Source organism: Oncorhynchus keta, chromosome 36, assembly GCF_023373465.1.
Source record: "Oncorhynchus keta strain PuntledgeMale-10-30-2019 chromosome 36, Oket_V2, whole genome shotgun sequence".
Taxonomy (NCBI): Eukaryota; Metazoa; Chordata; class Actinopteri; order Salmoniformes; family Salmonidae; genus Oncorhynchus; species Oncorhynchus keta.
This window is the reverse complement of record NC_068456.1, coordinates 15,165,538-15,184,993: the sequence shown is the minus strand read 5'-3', so window position 1 is coordinate 15,184,993 and position 19,456 is coordinate 15,165,538.

Genomic DNA, 19,456 nt, shown 5'->3' with positions numbered 1-19,456 from the left:
CGTGCTGGCAACAGGCAGCCGTAGGGTGCTTTAACACCCAGAAACAATAATTCCGCATAACTTCTGTTTCTGTCATGTAATTTAAGGCCAGTGAATTCCATCCCCAGGTTATAATGTACCGTGATGGCTGGGTAAGCTGTGTGTGTGTGTGTGTGTGTGTGTGTGTGTGTGTGTGTGTGTGTGTGTGTGTGTGTGTGTGTGTGTGTGTGTGTGTGTGTGTGTGTGTGTGTGTGTGTGTGTGTGTGTGTGTGTGTGTGTGTGTGTGTGTGTGTGTGTGCGTGCGTGTGTGTGTCAAGGCCATTGAAAGAGACCCCAGGATATACTGTGTCTCTATGGTGAGCTATGCAGCTGTGTCCTCCGCTCTGACATAGCCACTTTAAACAATGCTACCTTATATAATGTTACTTACCCTACATTATTCATCCCATATGCATATGTATATACTGTACTCTACATCATCGACTGCATCCTTATGTAATACATGTATCACTAGCCACTTTAACTATGCCACTTTGTTTACTTTGTCTACATACTCATCTCATATGTATATACTGTACTCGATACCATCTACTGTATGCTGCTCTGTACCATCACTCATTCATATATCCTTATGTACATATTCCTTATCCCCTTACACTGTGTAGAAGATAGTAGTTTTGGAATTGTTAGTTAGATTACTTGTTGGTTATCACTGCATTGTCGGAACTAGAAGCACAAGCATTTCGCTACACTCGCATTAACATCTGCTAACCATGTGTATGTGACAAATCAAATTTGATTTGATTTGATTTGATTTGACATCCAGGAGTTACAGACAACCAAACCATCAGCCCCTCACACACACTCAGACACACAACCCACAAGAAGTATGTCAACGGTCAAATCAAGACATGTCCCCTTCTTTTTTAATAGAGAAAAAGAAAAGGATACATCAAATAAGAGAACAAATGATGATTAGTTGTCCTAGATATTTTAAATGATCTCCTGGTTTGGGTATTAAATAAGAGAAGCTCAGTGCTATAAGCGTCTGGCCCCATTGTGGAGAGTTGCCATGTAGGGCAATTGAACAAAGTGTTTTTGAGAGAGAGAGAGAGAGAGAGAGAGAGAGAGAGAGAGAGAGAGAGAGGGGGGTAATCAGGTCGTATCTGGGAGCTATCTATAATCAACCCCTTTGCATTGGAAACACTGCATTGAAGTTACCCAGGTCAAGCGTTAGACATGGTAATGTCCATGGTATATTACATGGTCTATATTATAATGTTACTATTCAAAACATTAGCAACATACAGTACATGCTTATTGTAAGATAGTAATCCTGGAGATGAAGTTGCTTTGTGGTACATAGCTTCCTTTTAGAACCTGTCGTGATTTACCTTTGACTGCAATTCATTGAACTTGGAACGCAATGTGGTGAGCCCTTTTCGTCCTCATGCTAGCAGGCAGTAGCCATTATCAATGGCATGTCACATGGAACATCTTTAAGGAATACCTAGGATAGGATAAGTAATCCTCCTCACCCCCCTTTAAGATTCAGATGCACTATTGTAAAGTGGCTGTTCCACTGGATGTCCAGTCGCTCTGGATAAGAGTGTCTGCTAAATGACTTAAATGTAATGTAAATGGAACAACAAAAGAGCTAATCAGCGTCATCCGGCTTTGGCCCGAGGTTAGCTCGTCATTGTAAATAAGAATTGTTCTTTTATTTTTTATTTTACTAGGCAAGTCAGTTAAGAACAAATTCTTTTCAATGACGGCCTAGGAACAGTGGGTTAACTGCCTGTTCAGGGGCAGAATGTCAGCTCGGGGATTTGAACTTGCAACCTTTTGGTTACTAGTCCAACGCTCTAACCACTAGGCTACCCTGCCGCCCCAGTCTTAACTGACTTGCCTAGTTAAATTAAGGTTAAAATAAAAAAATCGGGCTGACACTGCGATGACCCCTACTAGCGAGCATGAGGTCAAAAAGGGCAGTAAATTGTGGGTTCTAAGTGTGTCATTTATTTTGATCTGATCACAGCAAAAACAGTCATGTCTGTGTTATTGGATCTGTCACCTCTGTCAGCTAGTGTGTGTGTGTGTGTGTGTGTGTGTGTGTGTGTGTGTGTGTGTGTGTGTGTGTGTGTGTGTGTGTGTGTGTGTGTGTGTGTGTGTGTGTGTGTGTGTGTGTGTGTGTGTGTGTGTGTGTGTGTGTGTGTGTGTGTGTGTGTGTGTGTGTGTGTGTGGATGTGTTGGTGTTTGTGAGCCTGTTAGTTCAGACAGGAGACCGTCTGTTACAGCGGGGTTAGCGGTCATGTCAAGCCCGGTTAGAACTTAATTAGATTACAGAGCACATCATGTAAACTGGGTACACACACAGATACTGTACAGACATAAAGACACAAGACACATGGACAAGCACATGTCAAAAACAAGATATGACATGTGCTGCCCACCATTTTTGTGAGAATTAATATTTGTTTTGCTTTGACCTTTATATAGAAAATGTGTGCCTTTTTACTTTGCATGACTTACCTTGGTTTGCTGTGTTCTCTTCCTTGATTTGTATAGATTTATTGACAGGTTTCGTTGATGACGAGAATTGGCCCAAGTCTGTCACACCGTGGCCTCATTGACTTAACTTCTTAAGGTATAGGGGGCAGCATTTTCACATTTGGATAAATAGCGTGCCCAATTTCAACTTCCTGCTACTCATGCCAGGAAAATGAGATATGCATATTATTAGTATATTTGGATAGAAAACACTCTGAAGTTTCTAAAACTGTTTGAATCATGTCTGTGAGTATCACAGAACTTATGTAGCAGGCAAAACCCTGAGGACTGACCTTTCAGATTTTGGTCTCTGTCTGTTCACTGAGTTCTAATTGGCAAATGATATTTCTTAGGAACCTATTTTCAGTTCCTACCGCTACCACTACAACTACCACTACCACTATAGCTCCCAAAACAACTACCGCTACAAATACCACTACCACTACCGCTACAAACACCACCTCCGCTACCGCTACAAATACCTCTACCACTACCACTACAACTACCACTGCCACTATAACTCCCGCAACAACTACAACTACAACTACCGCTACAAATACCACTGCCACTAACGCTACTGCTACTGCTACCACTTCCAATACCACTACTGGCAGTTACCACTACCACTACCGCTACCGCTACAAATACCTCTACCACTACCACTACAACTACCACTACCACTACAACTACCACTACCACTACCACTATAGCTCCCGAAACAACTACCGCTACAACTACAACTACCACTACAAACACCACTACCGCTACAGCTACAAATACCTCTACCACTACCACTACAACTACCACTACCACTACCGCTACCACTACCACTACCACTATAACTCCTGCTACAACTACAACTACCACTACAAACACCACTACCGCTACAGCTACAAATACCTCTACCACTACCACTACAACTACCACTACCACTACCGCTACCACTACCACTACCACTATAACTCCTGCAACAACTACAACTACAACTACCGCTACCACTACAAATACCACTGCCACTAACGCTACTGCTACCACTACCGTTACCACTACCACTATAACTACCGCTACAACTACAACTACCGCTACTGCTACCGCTACATCTACCGCTACCGCTACAAATACCACTACCACTACCGCTACTCCTACCACTACCGTTACCACTACCACTATAACTACCGCTACAACTACAACTACCGCTAACGCTACAAATACCACTACCGCTAATGCTACAACTACCACTACCGCTACAAACACCGCTATCGCTACAAATACCTCTACCACCACCACCACAACTACCACTACCTCTACCGCTACCGCTACCGCTACCACTCCCACTACCACTATAGCTCCCGAAACAACTACTGCTACCACTTCCAATACCACTACTGGTAGTTACCACTATCACTACAAATACCACTACCACTACCGCTACCACTACCGTTACCACTACCACTAGAACTACCGCTACTACTACAACTACCACTACCGCTACAAACACCACTACCGCTACCGCTACAAATACCTCTACCACTACCACTACCGCTACCACTACCACTATAACTCCTGCAACAACTACAACTACAACTACAACTACCGCTACTGCTAGAAATACCACTGCCACTAACGCTACTGCTACCACTACCGTTACCACTACCACTATACCTACCTCTACAACTACAACTACCACTACCGCTACAAACACCACTACCGCTACTGCTACAAATACCACTGCCACTAACGCTACTGCTACCATTACCAATACCACTACTGGTAGTTACCACTACCACTCCCGCTACCGTTACAAATACCGCTACCACTACCACTACCGCAACCTCTACAACTACCACTCCCGCTACCGCTACAACTACTACTACCACTACATCTACCACTACAACTCCTACTGCAACTACCACTACCGCTACAACTACCACTACCACTACGTCTACAACTCCCACTACTGCTACAACTACCACTATCACTACCACTACTGTTACCACTACCACTAAAACTACCACTACCGCTCCTGCTACCACTACAACTACCACTTCCGCTACCGCTACAAATACCATTACCACTACCGCTACAACTACCACTACCATTACCGCAACAAATATCACTACCGCTACCACTACCACTACCACTACCGTTACCACTACCGCTACTGCTTCAACTACCACTACCACTACCGTTACCACTACCGCTACTATTTCAACTACCACTACCACTATCGCTACCACTACAACTACCGCTACAACAACCACTACAACTACCTCTACCACTACCACTACCACTACCGCTTACACTACCACTATAACTCCCGCAACAACTACCATTACGTCTACAACTCACACTACTGCTACAACTACCACTATCGCTACCACTACCGCTACCACTACTGCTACAACTACCACTACAACTACCACTACCACTAAAACTACCACTACCGCTCCTGCTACCACTACAACTACCACTATCGCTACCACTACAACTACTGCTACAACTACCGCTACAACTACCGCTACAACTACAACTCCCACTACAACTACCGCTACAACTACCACTACAACTACTGCTACAAGTTTGTGTGTGCGAGTGAATGGTTTTTACGTAAACAAAACTTGATCTGTGTGTTGGCCTGGGATCTAATACCTGTTTCTGACACACAAACCTGCACATATTGTAACTGACTTTCTGTACAGGCCATGACCACAGACCAGATCTGGAACATCTGCACATTACACACACACCGGACAGTGGAGCAGAGGGATACTTCCTGTCCATGATATAAAGGCAGACCTCTGGCTTGGTCTTGATCTTCTCTGCTTTCTAGGATCTTCAAAATGGTCATATTTCATAATAGTCTTCTTTAGAAATCACTTGTCTTCACATTTTAAAATGTCAATCCTAGAGACAAAACACCTTAAATGTTCTTTAATGAGATAAAAAACAAAGGTGTTGAGAAAATACAAATACCATACTTTCCTGTACTCATCCCTCTCTTTCCCTCGTTCTACCCCATGGTAGATGACGACAGTCTCCTAATTGTTGCAGTAATCAGCCTGATTCATAGAACCTCATTAATATGCATGTTCACACCATCTTCTCACCATCTCTCCCTCCGCTCTTCACCTCTTTCTCTGACTACCTCTATCTCATTCTCCAATTCTCACTTCCTCTCCCTCTTTGCCTCATCCTGTATCTCCCACTCCCTTTCACTCTGCCTCCCCCTTTCTATCCCTTTCTCTCTGCCTCCCCCTTTATTTCCCTTTCTCTCTGCATCACCCTGTGTTCCCTTTCTCTCTGCCTCCCCCTTTCTATGCCTTTCTCTCTGCCTCCCCCTTTATTTCCCTTTCTCTTCGCCTCCCCCTTTCTATCCCTTTCACTCTGCCTCCCCCTTTCTATGCCTTTCTCTCTGCCTCCCCTTTATTTCCTTTCTCTCTGCCTCCCCCTTCTATCCCTTTCTCTCTGCCCCCCCCCCCCTTTATTTCCCTTTCTCTCTGCCTCCCCCTTTATTTCCCTTTCTCTCTGCCTCCCCCTTTATTTCCCTTTCTCTCTGCCTCCCCCTTTATTTCCTTTCTCTCTGCCTCCCCCTTTATTTCCCTTTCTCTCTGCCTCCCCCTTTATTTCCCTTTCTCTCTGCCTCCCCCTTTCTATCCCTTTCTCTCTGCCTCCCCCTTTCTATCCCTTTCTCTCTGCCTCCCCCTTTCTATCCCTTTCTCTCTGTCTCCCCCTTTCTATCCCTTTCTCTCTGCCTCCCCCTTTCTATCCCTTTCTCTCTGCCTCCCCCTTTATTTCCCTTTCTCTCTGCCTCCCCCTTTATTTCCTTTCTCTGCCTCCCCTTTATTTCCTTTCTCTCTGCCTCCCCTTTATCATCCCTTTTCTCTGCCTCCCCTTTATATCCCTTTCTCTCTGTCTCCCCTTTCTATCCCTTTCTCTCTGCCTTCCCTTTCTATCCCTTTCTCTCTGCTTCCCCCTGCCCCCTTTCTCTCTGCCTCCCCCTTTATATCCCTTTCTCTCTGTCTCCCCTTTCTATCCCTTTCTCTCTGCTTCCCTTTCTATCCCTTTCTCTCTGCCTCCCCCTTCTATCCCTTTCTCTCTGCCTCCCTTTTCATTTCCCTTTCTCTCTGCCTCCCCCTTTCTATCCTTTCTCTCTGCCTCCCCTTTCTATCCCTTTCTCTCTGCCTCCCCTTTCTATCCCTTTCTCTCTGCCTCCCCCTTTCTATCCCTTTCTCTCTGCCTCCCCCTTTATTTCCCTTTCTCTCTGCCTCCCCTTTCTATCCCTTTCTCTCTGCCTCCCCTTATTTCCTTTTCTCTGCCTTTATTTCCCTTTCTCTCCTCCCTTTATTCTCTGCCTCCCCCTTTCTATCCCTTTCTCTCTGCCTCCCCTTTCTATCCTTTCTCTCTGCTCCCCTTTATTTCTTTCTCTGCCTCCCCTTTATCCCTTTCTCTCTGCCTCCCCCTTTCTATTTTCCTTTCTCTGCCTCCCTTTATTTCCTTTCTCTCTGCCTCCCCTTTATTTCCCTTTCTCTGCCTCCCCCTTTATTTTCCTTTCTCTCTGCCTCCCTTTCTATCCCTTTCTCTGCCTCCTTTCTATCCCTTTCTCTGCCTCCCCCTTTCTATCCCTTTCTCTGCCTCTGCCTTTCTATCCCTTTCTCTCTGCCTCCCCCTTTCTATCCTTTCTCTCTGCCTCCCCCTTTCTATCCCTTTCTCTCTGCCTCCCCTTTCTATCCTTTCTCTCTGCCTCCCCCTTTATTTCCTTTCTCTCTGCCTCCCCTTTCTATCCCTTTCTCTCTGCCTCCCCTTTCTATCCCTTTCTCTCTGCCTCCCCTTTCTATCCCTTTCTCTCTGCCTCCCCCTTTATCCCTTTCTCTCTGTCTCCCCTTTCTATCCCTTTCTCTCTGCCTCCCTTTCTCCCTTTCTCTGCCTCCCCCTTTCTATCCCTTTCTCTCTGCCTCCCCTTTCTATCCCTTTCTCTCTGCCTCCCCTTTATTTCCCTTTCTCTCTGCCTCCCCTTTCTTTCCCTTTCTCTCTGCCTCCCTTTCTATCCCTTTCTATCCCTTTCTCTCTGCCTCCCCTTTCTATCCCTTTTCTCTGCCTCCCCTTTCCCCTTTCTATCCCTTTCTCTCTGCCTCCCCTTTCTATCCCTTTCTCTCTGCCTCCCTTTCTATCCCTTTCTCTCTGCCCCCCTTTCTTTCCCTTTTCTCTCTGCCTCCCCTTTATTTCCCTTTCTCTCTGCCTCCCCTTTCTATCCCTTCTCTCTGCCTCCCCCTTTATTTCCCTTTCTCTCTGCCTCCCCTTTATTTTCCCTTTCTCTCTGCCTCCCCCTTTCTATCCCTTTCTCTCTGCCTCCCCCTTTCTATCCCTTTCTCTCTGCCTCCCCTTTCTATCCCTTTCTCTCTGCCTCCCCCTTTCTATCCCTTTCTCTCTGCCTCCCTTTATATCCCTTTCTCTGCCTCCCCCTTTCTTTTCTCTGCCTCCCCTTTCTATCCCTTTCTCTCTGCCTCCCCCTTTCTATCCCTTCTCTCTGCCTCCCTTTCTATCCCTGCCTCCTCCCCTTTCTATCCTTTCTCTCTGCCTCCCCCTTTCTATCCCTTTCTCTCTCTGCCTCCCCTTTCTATCCCTTTCTCTCTGCCTCCCCCCTTTCTATCCCTTTCTCTCTGCCTCCCTTTCTATCCCTTTCTCTCTGCCCCCCTTTATTTCCCTTTTCTCTGCCTCCCTTTCTTCCTTTCTCTATCCCTTTCTATCCCTTTCTCTGCCTCCCCCTTTCTATCCCTTTCTCTCTGCCTCCCCTTTCTATCCCTTTCTCTCTGCCTCCCCCTTTATTTCCCTTTCTCTCTGCCTCCCCTTTCTATCCCTTTCTCTCTGCCTCCCCCTTTCTATCCCTTTCTCTCTGCCTCCCTTTCTATCCCTTTCTCTCTGCCTCCCTTTATTTCCCTTTCTCTCTGCTGCCCCCTTTCCTTTCTCTCTGCCTCTTTCTATCCCTCTGCCTCCCTTTCTATCCCTTTCTCTCTGCCTCCCCCCTTTATTTCCTTTTCTCTCTGCCTCCCCTTTATTTCCCTTTCTTCTGCCCCCTTTCTATCCCTTTCTGCCTCCCCCTTTCTATCCCTTTCTCTCTGCCTCCCCTTTCTATCCCTTTTCTCTCTGCCTCCCCTTTCTATCCTTTCTCTCTGCCTCCCTTTATATCCCTTTCTCTCTGCCTCTCCCCTTTCTATCCCTTTCTCTCTGCCTCCCTTTCTAACCCTTTCTCTCTGCCTCCCTTTCTATCCCTTTCTCTGCCTCCCTTTCTATCCCTTTCTCTCTGCCTCCCTTTCTATCCCTTTCTCTCTGCCTCCCTTTCTATCCCTTTCTCTCTGCCTCCCCCTTTCTCTGCCTCCCTTTTCTATCCCTTTCTCTCTGCCTCCCCCTTTCCTATTCCCTTTCTCCCTCTGCCTCCCTTTATTTCCCTTTCTCTCTGCCTCCCTTTTTATCCCTTTCTCTCTGCCTCCCCCTTTCTATCCCTTTCTCTCTGCCTCCCCTTTCTATCCCTTTCTCTCTGCCTCCCCTTTTTCCTTTCTCTCTGCCTCCCCCTTTCTATCCCTTTCTCTCTGCCTCCCTTTCTATCCCTTTCTCTCTGCCTCCCCTTTCTATCCCTTTCTCTGCCTCCCCCTTTATTTCCTTTCTCTCTGCCTCCCCTTTATTTCCTTTCTCTCTGCCTCCCCTTTATTTCCCTTTCTCTGCCTCCTTTCTATCCCTTTCTCTCTGCCTCCCCCCCTTTCTTATGCCCTTTATTTTCTCTTTCTCCTGCCCCTTTCTATCCCTTTTCTGCCTCCCTTTATTTCCCTTTCTCTCTGCCTCCCCCTTTCTATCCCTTTCTCTCTGCCTCCCCCTTTCTATCCCTTTCTCTCTGCCTCCCCCTTTCTTTCCCTTTCTCTCTGCCTCCCCTTTCTATCCCTTTCTCTCTGCCTCCCTTTTATTTCCTTTCTCTCTGCCTCCCCTTTATCCCTTTCTCTCTGCCTCCCCCTTTATTTCCCTTTCTCTCTGCCTCCCCCTTTATTTCCCTTTCTCTCTGCCTCCCCTTTCTATCCCTTTCTCTCTCCCCTTTATTTCCCTTTCTGCTCTGCCTCCCCCTTCTATCCCTTTCTCTGCCTCCCTTTCTATCCCTTTCTGCCTCCCCTTTCTATCCCTTTCTCTCTGCCTCCCCTTTCTATCCCTTTCTCTCTGCCTCCCTTTCTATCCCTTTCTCTCTGCCTCCCTTTCTATCCCTTTCTCTCTGCCTCCCCTTTCTATCCCTTTCTCTCTGCCTCCCCCTTTCTATCCCTTTCTCTCTGCCTCCCCCTTTCTTTCCCTTTCTCTCTGCCTCCCCCTTTCTATCCCTTCTCTGCCTCCCCCTTTTACTATCCCTTTCTCTGCCTCCCTTTCTATCCCTTTCTCTCTGCCTCCCCTTTCTATCCCTTTCTCTCTGCCTCCCCTTTCCTCCCTTTCTCTGCTCTGCCCCCTTTCTATCCCTTTCTCTCTGCCCCCTTTATTTTTCTCTCTGCCTCCCTTTCTATCCTTTCTGCCTCCCCCTTTCTATCCCTTTCTCTCTGCCTCCTTTCTATCCCTTTCTGCCTCCCCTTTATTTCCCTTTCTCTCTGCCTCCCCTTTATATCCCTTTCTCTCTGCCTCCCCTTTATATCCTTTCTCTCTGCCTCCCCCTTTCTATCCCTTTCTCTGCCTCCCCTTTCTATCCCTTTCTCTCTGCCTCCCCCTTTATCCCTCTCTGCCTCCCTTTCTATCCTTTCTCTGCCTCCCCTTTCTATCCCTTTCTCTCTGCCTCCTTTATTTCCCTTTCTCTCTGCCTCCCTTTCTATCCCTTTCTCTCTGCCTCCCCTTTCTATCCCTTTCTCTGCCTCCCTTTCTATCCCTTTCTCTCTGCCTCCCCCTTTCTATCCCTTTCTCTCTGCCTCCCCTTTATTTCCCTTTTCCCTCTCTGCCTCCCTTCTATCCCTTTCTCTGCCTCCCTTTATATCCTTTCTATCCCTTCTGCCTCCCCCTTTATTTCTGCCTCCCTTTCTATCCCTTTCTCTCTGCCCCCTTTCTTTCCTTTCTCTCTGCCTCCCCCTTTATCCCTTTCTCTCTGCCTCCCCCTTTATCCCTTTCTCTCTGCCTCCCCCTTTCTTCCCTTTCTCTCTGCCTCCCCTTTCTATCCCTTTCTCTCTGCCTCCCTTCTATCCCTTTCTCTCTGCCTCCCCCTTTCTATCCCTTTCTCTCTGCCTCCCCTTTCTATCCCTTTCTCTCTGCCCCCCTTTCTATCCCTTTCTCTCTGCCTCCCTTTCTATCCCTTTTCTCTCTGCCTCCCCCTTTCTATCCCTTTCTCTGCCTCCCCTTTATTATCCTTTCTCTCTGCCTCCCCCTTTATTTCCCTTTCTCTCTGCCTCCCCCTTTCTATCCCTTTCTCTCTGCCTCCCCTTTCCATCCCTTTCTTCTGCCTCCCCCTTCTATCCCTTTCTCTGCCTCCCCTTTTCTATCCCTTTCTCTCTGCCTCCCCTTTCTATCCCTTTCTCTCTGCCTCCCCTTTCTATCCCTTTCTCTCTGCCTCCCCTTTCTATCCCTTTCTCTCTGCCTCCCCCTTTCTATCCCTTTCTCTCTGCCTCCCTTTCTATCCCTTTCTCTCTGCCTCCCCTTCTCTCTGCCTCCCCTTTCTATCCCTTTCTGCCTCCCCCTTTCTACCCCTTTCTCTCTGCCTCCCCTTTCTATCCCTTTCTCTCTGCCTCCCCCTTTCTATCCCTTTCTCTCTGCCTCCCCCTTTCTATCCCTTTCTCTCTGCCCCCCCTTTATTTCCCTTTCTCTCTGCCTCCCCCTTTCTATCCCTTTCTCTCTGCCTCCCCTTTCTATCCCTTTCTCTCTGCCTCCCCCTTTCTATCCCTTTCTCTCTGCCTCCCCTTTCTATCCCTTTCTCTCTGCCTCCCCCTTTTATTTCCTTTCTCTCTGCCTCCCCTCCCCCTTATTTCCTTTCTCTCTGCCTCCCCTTTCTATCCCTTTCTCTCTGCCTCCCTTTATTTCCCTTTTCTATCCCTTTCCCTCTCTGCCTCCCCCTTTCTATCCCTTTCTCTCTGCCTCCCCTTATTATCCCTTTCTCTCTGCCTCCCCTTTATTTCCCTTTTCTCTCTGCCTCCCCCTTTATATCCCTTTCTCTCTGCCTCCCCTTTCTATCCCTTTTCTCTGCCTCCCCTTTCTTTCCCTTTCTCTCTGCCTCCCCTTTCTATCCCTTTCTCTCTGCCTCCCCCTTTCTATCCCTTTCTCTCTCTGCCCCCCTTTATTTCCTTTCTCTCTGCCTCCCCTTTCTATCCCTTTCTCTCTGCCTCCCCCTTTCTATCCCTTTCTCTGCCTCCCCCTATTTCCCTTTCCTTCTGCCTCTCTCTGCCTCCCCTTTCTATCCCTTTCTCTCTGCCTCCCCTTTATTTCCCTTTCTCTCTGCCTCTTTTCTATCCCTTTCTCTCTGCCTCCCCTTTCTATCCCTTTCTCTCTGCCTCCCCCTTTCTATCCCTTTCTCTGCCTCCCCCTTTCTATCCCTTTCTCTCTGCCTCCTTTCTCCCTTTTATCTCTGCCTTTATTTCCTTTTCTCTGCCTCCCTTTTATCCCTTTCTCTCTGCCTCCCCCTTTCTATCCCTTTCTCTCTGCCTCCCCCTTTATTTCCCTTTCTCTCTGCCTCCCCCTTTATTTCCCTTTCTCTCTGCCTCCCCCTTTCTATCCCTTTCTCTCTGCCTCCCTTTATTTCCTTTCTCTCTGCCTCCCCCTTTCCTATCCCTTTCTCTCTGCCTCCCCCTTTCTATCCCTTTCTCTCTGCCTCCCCCCTTTCTATCCCTTTCTCTCTGCCCCCCCTTTCTTTCTATCCCTTTCTCTCTCTGCCTCCCCTTTCTATCCCTTTCTCTCTGCCTCCCCCTTTCTATCCCTTTCTCTCTGCCTCCCCCTTTCTATCCCTTTCTCTCTGCCTCCCCCTTTCTATCCCTTTCTCTCTGCCTCCCCCTTTCTATCCCTTTCTCTCTGCCTCCCCCTTTCTATCCCTTTCTCTCTGCCTCCCCCTTTCTATCCCTTTCTCTCTGCCTCCCCCTTTATTTCCCTTTCTCTCTGCCTCCCCCTTTATTTCCCTTTCTCTCTGCCTCCCTTTATTTCCTTTCTCTCTGCCTCCCTTTATCCCTTTCTCTCTGCCTCCCCTTTATCCCTTTCTCTCTGCCTCCCCTTTCTATCCCTTTCTCTCTGCCTCCCCTTTCTATCCCTTTCTCTCTGCCTCCCTTTATTATCCCTTTCTCTCTGCCTCCCCTTTATTTCCCTTCTATCCTTTTCTCTCTGCCTCCCTTTCTATCCCTTTCTCCTCTGCCTCCCCCCCTTTCTTTCTGCCTTTTTTATCTCTCTGCCTCCCCTTTCTTTCCCTTTCTCTCTGCCCCCTTTCCCCCTTTATCTTCCCCCTTTCTCCCTTTCTGCTCTGCCTCCCTTTCTATTTCCTTTCTCTCTGCCTCCCCCTTTCTATCCCTTTCTCTCCTCCCCCTTTCTATCCCTTTCTCTCTGCCTCCCCTTTCTATCCCTTTCTCTCTGCCTCCCCTTTCTATCCCTTTCTCTCTGCCTCCCTTTCTATCCCTTTCTCTCTGCCTCCCCCTTTCTATCCCTTTCTCTCTGCCTCCCTTTCTATCCCTTTCTCTCTGCCTCCCCTTTCTATCCTTTCTCTCTGCCTCCCCTTTCTATCCCTTTCTCTCTCTGCCTCCCCTTTCTATCCCTTTCTCTGCCTCCCCCCTTTCTATCCTTTCTCTCTGCCTCCCCTTTATTTCCCTTTCTCTCTGCCTCCCCTTTCTATCCCTTTCTCTCTGCCTCCCCCTTTCTATCCCTTTCTCTCTGCCTCCCCCTTTCTATCCCTTTCTCTCTGCCTCCCCTTTCTATCCCTTTCTCTCTGCCTCCCCCTTTCTATCCCTTTCTCTCTGCCTCCCCCTTTCTATCCCTTTCTCTCTGCCTCCCCTTTCTATCCCTTTCTCTCTGCCTCCCCCTTTCTATCCCTTTTTCTATCCCTCTGCCTCCCTTTCTATCCCTTTCTCTCTGCCTCCCCCTTCTATCCCTTTCTCTCTGCTCTCCTTTTCTATCCTTTTCTCTCTGCCCCTTTATTTCCCTTATCCTCCCTTTATCTCTCTGCCTCCCTTTCTATCCCTTTTCTCTCTGCCTCCCCTTTATTTCCCTTTCTCTCTGCTCCCCTTTCTATCCCTTTCTCTCTGCCTCCCCCTTTCTTCCCTTTGCCTCTCTCTGCCTCCCCCTTTCTATCCCTTTCTCTCTGCCTCCCTTTCTATCCCTTTCTCTCTGCCTCCCCTTTCTATCCCTTTCTCTCTGCCTCCCCCTTTCTATCCCTTTCCTTTCTCTGCCTCCCTTTCTATCCCTTTCTCTCTGCCTCCCCTTTCTATCCCTTTCTCTCTGCCTCCCCTTTCTTTCCCTTTCTCTCTGCCTCCCCCTTTCTTTCCCTTTCTCCCTGCCCCCCCTTTCTATCCCTTTCTCTCTGCCTCCCCTTTCTATCCCCTTTCTCTCTGCCTCCCCTTTATTTCCCTTTCTCTCTGCCTCCCCCTTTCTATCCCTTTCTCTGCCTCCCCTTTCTATCCCTTTCTCTCTGCCTCCCCTTTCTATCCCTTTCTCTCTGCCTCCCCTTTCCCTTTCTCTGCCTCCCCCTTTCTATCCCTTTCTCTCTGCCTCCCCTTTATCTATCCTTTCTCTCTGCCTCCCCTTTCTATCCCTTTCTCTCTGCCTCCCCTTTCTATCCCTTTCTCTCTGCCTCCCCTTTCTTTCCCTTTCTCTCCCTTTCTATCCTTTCTCTCTGCCTCCCTTTCTATCCCTTTCTCTCTGCCTCCCTTTCTATCCCTTTCTCTCTGCCTCCCTTTCTATCCCTTTCTCTCTGCCTCCCCTTTCTATCCCTTTCTCTCTGCCTCCCCTTTCTATCCCTTTCTCTCTGCCTCCCCTTTCTATCCCTTCTCTCTGCCTCCCCCTTTTATCCCTTTCTCTCTGCCTCCCCTTTCTATCCCTTTCTCTCTGCCTCCCCCTTTCTATCCCTTTCTCTCTGCCTCCCCTTTCTATCCCTTTCTCTCTGCCTCCCCTTTCTATCCCTTTCTCTCTGCCTCCCCTTTCTATCCCTTTCTCTGCTGCCCTCCCCCCCTTTCTATCCCTTTCTCTCTGCCTCCCCCTTTCTTTCTATCCCTTTCCCTTTCTCTGCCTCCCTTTATTTCCCTTTCTCTCTGCCTCCCCTTTATCCCTTTCTCTCTGCCTCCCCTTTATCCTTTCTCTCTGCCTCCCCCCTTTCTATCCCTTTCTCTCTGCCTCCCCTTTCTATCCCTTTCTCTCTGCCTCCTTTCTCTGCCTCTGCCTCCTTTCTCTGCCTTCTATCCCTTTCTCTCTGCCTCCCCTTTCCCCTTTCTCTCTGCCTCCCCTTTAGATCCCTTTCTCTCTGCCTCCCCTTTCTGCCTCCCTTTCTTTCTCTGCCTCCCCCTTTCTATCCCTTTCTCTCTGCCTCCCCTTTCTATCCCTTTCTCTCTGCCTCCCCTTTCTATCCCTTTCTCTCTGCCTCCCCTTTCTATCCCTTTCTCTCTGCCTCCCCTTCCTATCCCTTTCTCTCTGCCTCCCCCTTTCTATTTCCCTTTCTCTCTGCCTCCCTTTCTTTCCCTTTCTCTCTGCCTCCCTTTCTATCCCTTTCTCTCTGCCCCCCTTTATTTCCCTTTCTCTCTGCCTCCCCTTTCTATCCCTTTTTCTCTCTGCCTCCCTTTTATATCCCTTTCTCTCTGCCTCCCCTTTCTATCCCTTTCTCTGCCTCCCCTTTCTATCCCTTTCTCTCTGCCTCCCCTTTCTATCCCTTTCTCTCTGCCTCCCTTTCTATCCCTTTCTCTCTGCCTCCCCCTTTCTATCCCTTTCTCTCTGCCTCCCCCTTTCTATCCCTTTCTGCTCTCCCTTTATTGCCTCCCACCCCTTTCTATCCCTTTCTCTCTGCCTCCCCTTTCTATCCCTTTCTCTCTGCCTCCCCTTTCCCCTTTCTGCCTCCCTTTCTCCCTCTGCTTGCCTCCCCCTTTCTATCCTTTCTCTCTGCCCCCCTTTATTTCCCTTTCTCTCTGCCTCCCCTTTATTTCCCTTTCTCTCTGCCTCCCCTTTCTATCCCTTTTGCTGCCTCCCCTTTCTATCCCCTTTCTCTCTGCCTCCCCTTTCTATCCCTTTCTCTCTGCCTCCCCCCTTTATTTCCCTTTCTCTCTGCCTCCCCTTTCTATCCCTTTCTCTCTGCCTCCCCTTTCTATCCCTTTCTCTCTGCCTCCCCTTAATTTGATTTAACGTTTATTTAACTCTATCCCTTTCTCTCTGCCTCCCCTTTATTTCCCTTTCTCTCTGCCTCCCCTTCCTATCCCTTTCTCTCTGCCTCCCCAAGGCTATCCCTTTCTCTCTGCCTCCCCATTCTATCCCTTTCTCTCTGCCTCCCAGTTTATTTCCTTTCTCTTTCTACTCCCCCCTTCCTATCCCTTTCAGAATCTGCCTCCCCTTTTTATCCCTTTCTCTCTGCCTCCCTTTATTTCATCCTTTCTCTCTGCCTCCCCTTTCTATCCCTTTCTCTCTGCCTCCCCCTTTCTATCCCTTTCTCTCTGCCTCCCCTTTATCCCTTTTTATAATCTGCCTCCCCTTTCTATCCCTTTCTCTCTGCCTCCCCCTTTCTATCCCTTTCTCTCTGCCTCCCTTTCTATCCCTTTCTTCTCTGCCTCCCCCTTTCTATCCCTTTCTCTCTGCCCCCCTTTTTCCCTTTCTCTATGCCTCCCCCTTTCTATCCCTTTCTCTCTGCCTCCCCTTTCTATCCCTTTCTCTCTGCCTCCCTTTCTATCCCTTTCTCTGCCTCCCCCTTTCTATCCCTTTCTCTCTTACTCCCCCTTTCTATCCCTTTCTCTCTGCCTCCCCCTTTCTATCCCTTTCTCTGCCTGCCTCCCTTTATTGTATAAAAAACGGAATCCAGCTTCTCTCTGCCCCCTTTATTTCCTTTCATCTCTGCCTCCCTTTCTATCCCTTTCTCTCTGCCTCCCCTTTATTTCCTTTCTCTCTGCCCCCCCCTTTATTTCCTTTTCTCTCTGCCTCCCCCTTTCTATCCCCTTTTCTCTGCCTCCCCCTTTCTATCCCTTTCTCTGTTCACAGATCACACATAAATTAACATTGAAGGGTTTCATAATTGCTTACATAAAAATGTACACTAATGCGCTCCGCTCTCGATTGAACTTCTAATTTTAGCGCACTGTATCAGCAACGTTCTAATACGGCGGTTTATGGTAAATGATTGATGTCTTACCATACAGTGTTTTCCATTTCATTCAGAAGAAATGTGTCTTTATTTATTAATGGATAATATACATCTATTTATGATTCAATTAGGGCTGATAGAAGTGTGTCAAAATCCATAGGGCTTGATTTACGGTACAAGCCATCCCCTATGGCTTGGGGATATATCTGGGTCTATGTACAGCCTCACTTGTAAAGACAAAACAAAGGCAAAAGCAGCTAGCATCTAGCTTCAGATTTGCAAAGCTACTGCACTTGATATTTTTTAGAGGGTATAAAACAAATGGTTGATAAAATGTGAAGGAAATACTAAGAAATGACTGTTCTTTAGTGTATACAGTTCCAAGATATGCACTGTATATGCAGTATGTTGCTTTCTCTCTTCTGAAGAGAACACGTGCAAACATTGGTAAAGCTAGCCTTAGGAGGCTAGTGGTTTTCTTCCTCCATTGTCTGGGAGTAAAGGTGACTAAATTAGCCATATTGGCTGTGTGTGTACCTCAGCACTAACCCAATAGAAAGCAATACGAAGCCAGTGGAGCTCACAGGCCCAGCTAATGGACAGATAATGAGCCAGTCCATTCTTACACCTCTATTAAATCACTTCTTAAAACTCTCATTGGAAAGATGGAGACTGTGAGAAGAGGTGTGTTAGAACAGCTTTTATGAAAACTACTTTATGAAAAAAAGTGAAATATTGATGAATATTCACAAGTTATTGTATGCTATATTGTACTGATAAATGAAGGTGGTCTGCGAACCAATGTTTATGAACTTACTCTCACTGCAGTGCCTTCTGAGAGTATTTAGACCGCTTGACTTTTTCCACATTTTTTACATTACATCCATCTTCTAAAATATATATATATTTTTAAATCCCTCATCAATCTACACACAAACCCAATAATGACAAAGCAAAAACAGGTTCGTAGAAATGTTTGCAAATGTATAAAAAAAACGGAATTATCACATTTACATAAGCATTCAGACCCTTTACTCAGTACTTTGTTGAAGCACCTTTGGCAGCGATTACAGCCTTGAGACTTCTTGGGTGTGACGCTACAAGCTTGGCACACCTGTATTTGGGGAGTTTCTCACATTATTTTCTGCAAATCATCTCATGCTCTGTCAGGTGAAATGGGAGCATCGCTGCGCAGCTATTTTCAGGTCTCTCCAGAGATGGTCGATCGGGTTCAAGTCTGGGCTCTGGTTGGGCCACTCAAGGACTATGGTATTAATTTGATTTAACGTTTATTTAACTAGACAGGCCAGTTAAGAACAAATTCTAATTTACAATGACGACCTACCAAAAGGCAAAAGGCCTCCTGCGAGAACTGGGGCTGGGATTAAAAATAAAATATAGGACAAAACACACATCACGACAAGAGAGACACCACAACACTACAGAAAGAGAGACCTAAGACAACAACATAGCATGGCAGCAACACATGACAACACAGCATGGTAGCAACACCACATGACAACAACATGGTAGCAACACAACATGGCAGCAGCACAACATGGTAGCAGCACAAAACATGGTACAAACATTATTGGGCACAGACAACAGCACAAAGGGCAAGAAGGTAGAGACAACAATACATCATGTGAAGCAGCCATGACGGTCAGTAAGAGTGTCCATGATTGAGTCTTTGAATGGAGAGATGGAGATAAAACAGTTTTTTTGCAGTTCCTTCCAGTCGCTAGCTACAGTGAACTGAAAAGAGGAGCGACCCATGGATGTGTGTGCTTTGGGGACCTTTAACAGAATGTGACTGGCAGAACGGGTGTTGTATGTGGAGGATGATGACTTCAGTAGGTATCTCAGATAGGGGGGAGTGAGGCCTAAGAGGGTTTTATAAATAGGCATCAACCAGTGGGTCTGCAACGGGTATACAGAGATGACCAGTTTACAGAGGAGTATAGAGTGCAGTGATGTGTCCTATAAGGAGCATTGGTGGCAAATCTGATGGCCGAATGGTAAAGAACATCTAGCCGCTCGAGAGCACCAATACCTGCCAATCTATAAATGATGTCTCTGTAATCTAGCATGGGTGGGATGGCCATCTGAATCAGGGTAAGTTTGGCAGCTTGGGTGAAATAGGAGTGATTATGATAGAGGAAACCAAGTCTAGATGTAATCTTAGCCTGCAGCTTTGATATGAGCTGAGAGAAGGACAGAGTACCATCTAGCCATACTCCCAAGTACTTGTATAAATTGACTACCTCAAGCTCTAAACCCTCAGAGGTAGTAATCACAGCGAGGGGAGAGGGATATTCTTCTTTACCAAACCACATGACCTTTGTTTTGGAGGTGTTCAGAACAAGGTTAGAGGCAAAGAAAGCTTGTTGGACACTAAGAATGCTTTGTTGTAGAGTGTTTAACATAACATCCGGGGAGGGGCTAGCTGTGTTTAAGAGTGTATAATCTACATAAACAGTTGAAGTCTGAAGTTTTCATACTCTTAGGTTGGAGTCATTAAAACTCGTTTATCAACCACTCCACACATTTCTTATTAACAAACTATAGCTTTGGAAAGTCGGTGAGGACATCTACTTTGTGCATGACACAAGTAATTTTTCCAGCAATTGTTTACAGACAGATTATTTCACTTATAATTGTCACAAATCTCGCCGAAGATGGTGC